We start from the raw sequence: 11,074 nt of genomic DNA, 5'->3' as shown, positions 1-11,074 counted from the left end.
AGTTTAATCTTCCCACAACTTTTTTAACCAGCGCCGGTCCTTCATCTTTTTAAACGGTTGATGTTGCTCCTTTTTAATCAACATCACCATTTTTTCAACTTACTTTAAATATCTATTTTGTCTTTTTATTCTTGTCTGTTGAACTGTTTATATCTATTTTTATTTGAAAGGAAGGAAACAACATTGTATTTTGTAAGTAGCATCGAATAATCAGCATTATATAATCTTTAAAAACATTTTTAAATTCTCCACCTATAAACCTTGCTGTAATGTCCGCACTTACATTTTGTAAAGGCATTTGGCTCAAGAGCGATATATTGTAGCGGAGGGAGACCACCTCCAGCACATATGGGGCGCGAACGACGAAATAACAATAAACAAAAAATCTGAAGTTGGGTCGAAAATTCTGAAGTTCATACATGATGTACGCTGCTCTGCCATGATCCGTCAGCCGTTAGAAAAGCGAGCCTCTACGACAACGGCGCGTTGCTCCTTCAGCGAATGCAATGTTCCTACTGGTAAACAAACTTTCCGAACAACTCCTTCCAATGAGACCATTCCCATCCTCTGCCTACCATTGCTCGCTTCACCCCACCTCACCCCACCCTGAATAAAAGCAGTAACCTTCGTTGCCACATCCTTTGCGGAAGAAGAGGCACGATTGGAAAGAAACTACCTTCATCGCGATAGCGCACCTGGACAAAGACGTGCTTTGGCAGTGGCAAAACAGACATTTGAACTATGAATGGTTGCAACCTCCATCCTGCCGTTTTGACGCCTTGACTTTTACCCGTTCCTACGTATAGAAAAATCTGTGAATAATTTTTTTTAGAATTAAATGCGATATTGTGCACACACAGAATCAGACTTCGAAGATCAAAGCTGCCAACTGAAAGGTATTGGACAATGTAAAATGTCTTAAGAAGAGCATTTACTAACAAGTTTCTTGCGTTAATTATACACTCTAATACAAAAAAAAAACGACGACTGTGAAGTAATTATGTAAATGGAACGTAAATACAGTAGTAGACGTGCTGTACATGTACAGACAAATAAACGTTCACCATTTCAGAAAAATTGAGCATATCAGTAACCCGTTGGTCCACCTGTGGTCCTTACGCAAGCAGTTATTCTACATGGCACTGACTGACAGAGTGTTTGGATGTCATCCTGGTGGATATTGTGCCAGATTCTGTACAAATGGATCGCCGGGTAACCAGAATCACCATATGGTTGGAGTGTCCTGCCCACAACGCTCCAGACGTTCTCAATTGGGGAGAGATCCTGAGGCCTTGTTGGCCAAGACAGAATTTGACAAGCACGGATGCAAGCTGTAGAAACTCTCGGCGTGTTCAGCGGGCATTATCTTGCTGAAATGTGAGGCCACGATGGCTTGCCATGAAGGGCAACAAAACGGGGTGTAGATTATCGTCAACCAACGGCTATGCTGTAAGGGTGCCATGAATTAGAAGCAAAGCAGTCCTCTTAGAAAAGAAATGACACTCGAGACAATCACTCCTGCTTGTCGGACCAAATGGCGAGCGACACTCAGGTTGGTATTCCACTGCTGTCATGGGTGTCTCCAGACCCCACTTCTGCCTGAAATGGCACTGATTGGTGAAGAATTGTCTTCAGTGAAGAGTCTCGGTGACCAGCGGAGACCTGCTTGAAGACGATCCAGGCAGTTGTGGGATACCAAACTGTCTGTCTAAATGGACGAGTTAAATGCTCACACCTGTCACATAGAATCGTAAAGAAGGAGGGAAAGTCCACTACATTGTCTGTTAAGACATATTTCGAAAGGAAATAGAAATGTCATCATTGATGCTGGCTGGCAGGACGGTTTTGTACTGAATGTGTACATGAGGTTTAAATCCGGCCAGACAACAGGGGCTTATCGCAGCGACATACATTCCTCAACTTGTGAAAAGTGTTTCAGGGAGAAATTGATACCTAATCTACTTTCTCATACTGTCCTTGTTAGATATAACGCCCCTTATCGCAGTAATTATCTGCCTCGTGCTACAACATCAAAGTCCACGAGGAGTGAAATGACGTCTTGGTTAACAGAAAAGGAAATTTCTTTAAAGAAGAATGTATTGGGGCCCTAGTTGCATTTATTGATAAAATGAACAAACCATGGTACATCACTTATAAAACAGACAACATTTTAACCGAACATGGTCATACTGACGTATGAATTCCTCCATACCACCCCTAATTGTATCCTACAGTGCAGATATGGGCAAGAGTCATGGACGGTGTTTCTGAAAGTAATATGCCATTCAGAATGAACACGTTATTAACACTTATAGATGAACAAATTGCTTCCATAGCAGAAGAAGACTGGAAGAGACGCTGTGAGCACGCAAGTAAAATAGGAGGGCAGTATATTTCAGGTGGAGGCTTGCTGGACCGTGCGCTGGAGACAATCGGAAATGTGGAAAGTGGAACAGATTCTAACAGTGATAATCATAGTGATGCAAGCAGTACTGATTCCGCAATTGAAGATGAAAGTGAATCAAGTGACACTGCCAGTGGAAGTGAAACAGACGTGGCTACTGAAAATGAAGAAACGTGGGGTGGAGCGTTTCCTAAATGTGTTTTGTGTGTGGAAACAGTGACAGTGAAATATCTATAGTATTATGTCAGTCGACAAACTTATTATTTCTAATGTGGAATTTCGTCTGCAATTAGTCCAAAAATCCTTGAACGTGTTCTCAACAGTGCAGCTACCACATATGACCAAATCGTACGTTTCACACGCCAATGCTTGTGAAACAAATCCTCTTAACGCCTCCTGCCCCAGTGGTCGTCCACCCCACAGCGGTACGTCTTGCCCCCTCTTGCACTGGAACTCCGGCGCAAAGGAATGTCCTCCGTTTGTAGGAAGTGCGCAGCGATGCACATGTGTGGACGCTACGTTGTGTATTGCTACGTTTATATTTTTTGTGGCCAATAACTTACATGCTCGTCTGGTTGTAACACAAGACTTATGTACCTGGATGATTTAATAATGAAAAGGCCGTCCGAAACTAATCAATAAATAAATATTCCCGTGCAGTTTAAAGTGGCCCCCTAAATGTTATTGCAATCAATAACTCTTGAAATGGTGCCTCGTTCGTACTCACCTTCCTACAACTATTCTTTCTGACTTCGTCTCACCACGCTGCAGTGTTCCAAGCCAGCTGCTGTCATTGTTACGCAGCTCTCGTCCGTTGCTGGGCAACGTTCTTCTGAACTGGTCAACCGAGCTGTTCTCGCCGCGTTTAGAAGGAGCTTTGCTGCTATACACCGGCGTATTTTAGCAATCTGGTGGACACCGGGTGCCTGCTGATGAAGGTAAAGGACATACTTCTTCTACGTTATAAGAATAAGGTATGTAAACTGTGTATAGTACTTTTTACGCTAAAACGTACGGATTACGGAAGGCTAGTACGTACTTCCTTAGACATGAAAATAAAAGCTCAATTCGGTGTATAAACCTGTACAGAAAGCAAAAAATGACAAAATAATTGTTTGGTTGCACTAAAGAAAGAAGATTTCCTGTTTTGACAGTTGGAAGCAGTTCAGCATCAATTACTTTTTCGTCACTATTGTGTTTCGTTATCAAATGAACTTGACTAAAATTCTGTTGCATTAGCTCCGCATGCCTGTATTGTGACTTTTTTGTCGTTTGGTGGTTAACGTATCAGTCAAGCATAAAATGAAATACTCAGCGATCCCTGGAATAAAGACATGTAATTGAAACAGATCGGTGTCGCGCGGAGTGGCCGCGCGGTTTGAGGCGTCCTGCCACGGGCTGCGCGGCCATTCCTGCCGGAGGTGCAAACCCTCCCTCTGGCATGCGCGTGTGTGATGTTCTTAGCATAAGTTAGTTTAAGTAGTGTGTAAGATGATCTCACACACATCTGAACATTTCAGACAAATCGGTCAAACACGGCGCATAAGATTGGTCTAGTCTAACTGTATAGCTGTGAGTACTTTTGTGTCCGTTTCTTGTCTGTGCCGTTTCAAACTGATGTCTTATGGCCCTCTTCGTCGTTCATAAACAATTCCATTAGGTCTATAGCTTTGCTTTCGCCGTTAGCAGTAGATGGCAGTGGCGACAATCATTAGTGCGGGTGATAAGTCGTAACTGTCATAAAGCAATCTTAAGCATTTGTAAACATAACTCCGCCAAAATATTTGTCAATTTGTGATTGCATTATAAAATTATTCTCCATTGAATATGTCAAATTGCGAGCTCACTTCTCGTCGTTTACTGAATGTTGCAATTTTCTGCACTAACATAAAGGAATCTGCGGTTGAGATTCATTAAATATTGGGCAAGATCTCTGGTGAAGTATCTGTTAGTGACAGAACTTGCACAGAATGATTTCAGTGCTTTAAGAACGTTTGACATCGAAGCCTGACATGGCGGTGGAAGAGAGAATATTTTCGAGGTGAGTGAAACCGACGCAAACAATCACAGGAGACAATTATCGGAAGCACTTGACGCCTTTGAGCCGAACACTGGAAGACGATTGGCTACAATACAGCGACAGAAACGAAACCGTGATTTTTCAGCATGACCGTTCTCGACCTACTGTCGAAACACACGTCGAAATATACCTGGGAAGGTTGAAATGCGAAGTCCTGCTCCATTCACCTTACTCACTGGACATTGCTCCCTCTAACACGTTTCTGGATCGGTGGCACAAGACCTGGCTGACCAGCATTTCCGGCCTTATGAACAAGTGCAAAATTAGATCGATTCATGGATCTCCCCAAAGATGCCCAGTTCTTCCGGCGCGGGACTCGTATGTACCCGGAAGATGGGAGAAAGTAGTGATCTGCGGTGGCCAATACTTTCAATCGTAAATTTTTTGTAAGTTTTTCACAATAAAGTCTCTACCTTCGAGAAAAAACAGCGCTGGCAAAGTTGTAGATCTAAGAAGTAACATTCAGATATCTACTCCTACATTTAACATCCTTTTTCTTTCTTACAGTCTTGATGTGCAAAATTATTATTATTATTATTATTATTATTATTATTATTATTATTATTATCGCCGTATGTTCAGTTAGTGGCCTATAAGAGGCGGATTTTATATTTTAATGTCATTAAGTGTTCAGTAGTAAAGGCGCAAACGATTTGGAAATTTAACGAGGTTTGAAATATTAAATATCTTGTTGAGATAAATTTTTGGTAACAGCCACATAATTTCTTGAACAACACATAGTTGACAGAGCTTGAAAGCTGTAAATATGTTCTAACAGCAGTATACAGCCAGGGGAGCGCTGAACTGTGTACATCGGCTCCTCGTGCCAAACAGTTCGTTTGTAATGTTGCATACAGGTCAGAGCCAGCCCACACTAGTAAACGGCTTGGCTGTGATCTGCTGTTCGTGCTAAACCGATTGCCATTGCAACAGCTCTCAAGCCCGACCAGTTACGGACAGTTTATGAAATTATAAGGCTGTATCGCGAAATATATATGTTTAACGCGTTCAACATTATACTGAAACTTGCTACAAGGAGGAAACGTCGTGGTGTACAAAGCAAAAATAAAATGGATATAAACCAACAACCAGTGGACGAAATAAATAGCTTTTAAGAAGATTATCATTGGCATGGAGCCTGTTGCAACTAAAAGCTATTAAATAAGCTGCTACCTTAATTGCATTTTGGACTTTATTTTGATGTAACATTATGTCTGTTACCTTACAGCTTTTCAGCGAGAGTAGAGTATCTCGTATCGATTAATATCCAATTGCTTGGTATATCTTTAGTTCTATATTATTTTTCGAAACTATGATGCGACATTGGAGTCCGTTTTTTTTTAATGTTTCAGTCGTGCTGAGCTGCAGTCCTACATGTTACCATTCTCTCATTTTTTGACGTATCTAAGTATTTTGTTTCTTACTGCAACTGTAAAAGTCAACTGAAGGTCTTGCTTTTCTCGCTGGAGCGGTATTGATTCCATCCCACTGATGTCCTAAGGAATGTCTTGTTGCGCCACCATGTGTTGCTAAGTATGTACCTCTGGTGGAATGCAGTTTATATTTAACTGAAGACACATATGCTCTTGATTTTGTTTTCTATTCAGATGAATAGAGCTATCTATCGACAAAAATATCACTGTGGAATCTGCTACGCTACCATGTGTAATGCAGCGAAATCTCTGAAACGTTTTGCACATATTGCGACAGTTTTCTCCACAAATTTGAAGTAATCAATTCTAATAAAAGGAAAAAATAAATTAAGTGCTAATCTGCAGTTTGTCGTCTACAATTTACATATGTAGGAGAGAGGTGCCTTTATTTTACGAGGTCCCAATGCATACCACTACTACAGAATACTACCTCTAGCACTGTCCGACATCTTGTGATGTCGGAGTGAAATACGTGCTTCTTGGTGCCATATTATCGGCTACGTGTTGAGGAACATGTCTTCTGACGGCAGTGTTCATTTTGTTGTGGTTTTCATCGACTGTAACCGTTCTCTTGTGCACGTGCCGAAGAGAATTAACGTTAAAGATAATGGGAACTTAATGTTTTATTTTTGGTTAACGTACATGAAACAGCTTTAATTTAGAGACATTGATGACTCCGTATTCGTTGCGGTTCGTTTGTAGGAAACTGACAATAGCGACGTTGCTTATAATCTACCGCTAGAAGCTTCCTATATTCCGCTGGTACAATTTATGAAACTTTTGCGTATAATGAGCTTTAAAAATGTGTTCCGCTTTATTAGTGCAACATAATGTTTAGAAACCACGTGGTGAGTCTTATCATCCGTTCTTTATGCTAAGTTATTAATCGAATAATCATTGTGTATTATAGTACGGAAACAGATAGGCGTTATGGCAAGTGAGACGTAGAAGAATTGCATGTAGTTGTAACAGTATATTTAACTGGCAATCACGGATTGAATGTATGTGAACGAATATAAAATGTTCCTAAGCTAACTATGGGGAGGCATGCTGAAAATGAAAAGAAAAATGCTAACGGGGATACTAAAATGTTTTCCAGCGAAACTGAAAACGAATCGCAATGATATGTTCTTACAATTCAAAAGATAATGTTGGATTCACGCTTTTCGGACGTAAGAAAACTTGCGTTAGACTTTGCTCATCGAGTCGGTTTGCCCCAGAATTTCAGTGTAGAAGAAGCAATGGCAGACAAAAAGTGGGCTGAAGATTTGCGTCCAAGCAAAGGAGAATACGAATGGAGCTACAGCTCGACCTGTGAAAAGGAAGTATTTTCGAGACTCTGTGCGGAAACCCCCACAGAAAATCATTCCTAAAATACAGGAATGGTGCAGTGAGTCTTTTAGAAACCAGACGCATGAAGTAAAGGAATGTGGACTCCTGCACTCCTACGAAGTGGACAGGGATGGGGAAAGGAGGGAGGAAGTTGTGTCGTGATGGCAGCAAATGGTGTTGTGAGAACTAAAACATGGGACATTTCCTTAAACTTAGACTGATAGATATCTTTCAGGTCAGGGATATAGATTATAAGGATGTTAAAGTTCATGCACACACTTACACATATTAAGAAACCAGATACTTAAGTTGTGTCATTTGCAGATGTTTAGAAAATTAGATGTAATGTGTTTTAGTTTTCCAAGATTTTTAGTTCCTTAAATCAGATACCGAGAACAGCGTCCCACAGTTGAGCATGGCATTGTTTAAATATCTTTATAACTGGCTGTTTAGACTATAGTAAACAAAATCTCAAAAGTGATTAAATTTAGACAACTCTTCCCTAGTCGTGTAGGTTATTGTATGCAATAGTAAGGAAAAGATTGTCTTAATAGTTACGAAATAATTTCTCTCTCTACCTTTATTTAATTTCATTGTTTTAGCTATGGACGATACTATTTGTTACAATTACCACGATTGTAATTTCGACCTTCGGTCTTTTTAAAGTGGTTAAATGTGCTGAAAATACAACAACTGCCAATAAAATAGATAAAATGGATTTAAGCCTACGTTCATTTCATTAACGTTGATTATTGCTGTGTTGTCAGTACCTTTAACGACTATAAAATGACCGAAGGTGGAAATTACAACCGTGGAGATCATAGCAAATAGTACAGTGGATGGTGAATGTGATGCCATTAAACAAATTCTATGGCACTGCCATCCCACAACAAATACAACTGTGAAATTTGAAGTTTATTTCGGTGGTATGGAAGTCAGGAAGAAATGCGAGACCGCAGAGCAGCTTAAGACTTCTCAAAGATTACGTCTGGAAAATTTATTCGTTTTGTGTCAAACATATTAGCAGGTAACATGAAGCGGACCAAAGAAATGTACATCTACATCTGCATCCACATAGTATTCCGCAACCCACCGTACGGTCAGTAGCGGAGGGTACTCTGTACCACTACTAATCATTTCCCTTCCTGTTCCACTCGCAAATAGAGCTAGGCAAAATCAATTATCTACACAATGACGAGCCAAAACGTTATGCCCACCTGCTTAATAGCTTTCTGTCTGTCTCGGAACGAAATACATAACCTATTCTGCGTATCAGGGAGCCGATAGTTTTTTGGCAGGTTTGTGCAAGTACGTCGCATTATGTGTCTACGCACAGGTCATGTTATTCTCGTAAATAACAGGTCGCTGATGTATGTACGCGGTGATGACGCCCGATAGCGACTCATACGGGTTGCATAGGATTTATATCAGGCGAATCTACTCGCAGAGACATCAACGTCAGTTCACTACAATGCTGCCCAAACCACCGCAGCGCGGTTCTGGCTCCGAGTCACGGGCAGTCATACTGTTTAAAGGTGGCATCGCCATCGGGGAAGACATCAAGCATGAAGGGCTGCAGGTGGTTTGCAGCTGGCAGCGTGTCTTCGGTTACTACCACAGGTCCTACGCAAGAGCAGGAGAATGTCTCCCATAGCTTAATACTGCTCCCCTTGGCCTGCGTCCGTGGCGCACTGCACATTTCGAGCCACCCTTCACCACGATGACTGCGTTTGTGGAGGTGACCACTGACCTAGTGTAGCAAAAATGTGATTCACCCGAAGAGACTACATGTTTCTGTTGGTCGGCCATCGAATCCCGATGGCCCCGTGCTCACTGGAAGCGTAATCGACGACCCCTTTGGGTCAACATATGAACACGTAGGGGTGGACTGCAGTGGAGATCCACGTTCATCAGTGTGCGATGCACGGTGTGCTCCTAAACACCTGTGCGTGCACCAGCACTGTGCTATTTCGGCGGAGATGCCACGGATCACCATCTATCCTACTTTACAGAACAGACAACCCACCGAACCACACGTTCTTTGAAGAGTCGCGGACGTCCAACCATTTAGCACCTAGTTGTAGTTTCGCTGTCCTACCTCTTTTCCGTAGACGCTCACGACGGTCGCAAGTGAGCAGTCAATCAGCTTCGCCGTTTTCGAGATACACGTTCACAGGCTCTTCGTAATAATAAATTGCCGTTTGTCAAAGTCGCTTATCTCAGCGGATTTCCCATTTGCAGCCCATATCTTGGCTAGGGTGGTCTCGCGTCTGTGTCTGCTCCGTTTACATACTTTTGTTATCGCGTCACGTGCCCGCACCCACACCAGCCGGCGTCGTACGTAGCGGTGGGCAGAGGTCGAAACGTCCTGGCTGCTCACTGTACGTATCCGCGCGAGCCCTGCTCTCTCTGACCTTATCCTCACAGTCCTTACGAGAAATGTACGTGGGAGGGAGTCAGCTTCAAATGCCGGTCCTCTAAGCTTACTCAGAGTGTGCCTTGAGAAAAAAGTCGCCTTGCCCCAGGAATTCCCATTTGATTGATAAAAACTTCTGGGCTGAATTACCGTGGTCCATATATAAAACTTCTTTTCCTTCCTCACGTTTCGATGCCTACTGCGGTCAACATCTACCGTGGTCAGTCGGCGACTGGCTGCTAGGCTCGCTCGCTCGCTGTAAAACACTGGCGACATATTTCAGGTGTAGAGGCAGTGTAAGCAGCGGAGCTGGTGTTCCTGCGCTTACCTGTGGTGTTTGCAGTGGGACCTGCCTTGACGAGCTGTCCTTAATGAGCGTCGCTGGCTATAGAGACGCTCTTTGTATCTTCATTGGGACTCCGGGAGAGGACTACTCCCGCAGTAGGTCGGGACAGCGTCTTGTAGGCCTGTAGTGGACCTGTTGGCCCAGGCCACGAATTAGACCGCCGTCAGAGTGTTCTGCGTTGTTGTAGAACACCCTGGTGATTTGCCGGAAGTGATCCCGCAGGAAAGGGGTGCCTGCTTCCTCGTGGAGCAGCCTCGTGGGGTAGCGAGGCGGCTTGTGGAGCGCAAGTCGCAGCGCCCTATTCTGGATGCGTTGGAGCGTCGCAATGTGTGTCGCTGCTGTGTTACCCCACTCCACGGCCGCATATTCCAGAACCGTCCGTACCGAGGCCAGGTGCATGGAGAGGCCGTGGAGTGGAGGAAGTGTGCACGAGGCGTTGAGCAGCGGGTACAGCGCACCTAGTCTCCCTACTGCTTTCCCTCTGACGTCGCGGACGATGGGCAGGCACGTCAGGAACCTGTCCAGTGTGACACCGAGGTTTCCAGAATGAGATTTTCACTCTGCATCATAGTGTGCGCTGATATGAAACTTTCTGGCGGATTAAAACCGTGTGCCGGACCGAGACTCGAACTCGGGACCTTTGCCTTTCTCGGGCAAGTGCTCTACCAACTGAGCTACCCAAGCATTACTCACACCCCGTCCTCACAGCTTTACTTCAGCCAGTATCTCGTCTCCTACCTTCCATACTTTACAGAAGCTCTCCTGCGAACCCTGCAGAACTAGCACTCCTGAAAGAAGGAAGTTTCATATCAGCGCACACTCCGCTGCAGAGTGAAAATCTCATTATGGAAACATCCCCAGACTGTGGCTAAGCCATGTCTGCGCAGTACCCTTTCGTTCAGGAGTGCTAGTTCTGCAGGATTCACATGAGAGCTTTTGTGAAGTTGGTCGGCGATGTACAGAGAGTATAGCAGGGGGCCGAGTACCGACCCCTGCGGCACTCCCGCTCGAATCTGCCGGATGTGCCACCATCTGTTCGGACGTCGAATGTGCGGCCCGATAG

General features: G+C 43.6%; 1 non-coding gene across 1 annotated transcript; it reads right to left on the bottom strand.

The window, feature by feature from the left end:
* Positions 1–10,621: 10,621 nt before the first annotated feature.
* On the bottom strand, positions 10,622–10,696 carry Trnas-aga (transfer RNA serine (anticodon AGA)). Its single transcript has one exon. It is a non-coding gene; the product is annotated as a tRNA-Ser (tRNA).
* Positions 10,697–11,074: the final 378 nt, after the last annotated feature.

The sequence above is a fragment of the Schistocerca serialis genome, chromosome 4 (genome assembly GCF_023864345.2).
Source record: "Schistocerca serialis cubense isolate TAMUIC-IGC-003099 chromosome 4, iqSchSeri2.2, whole genome shotgun sequence".
Taxonomy (NCBI): Eukaryota; Metazoa; Arthropoda; class Insecta; order Orthoptera; family Acrididae; genus Schistocerca; species Schistocerca serialis.
The sequence above is the reverse complement of the archived record's forward strand: the minus strand, read 5'-3'. Positions and strand labels throughout refer to the sequence as shown.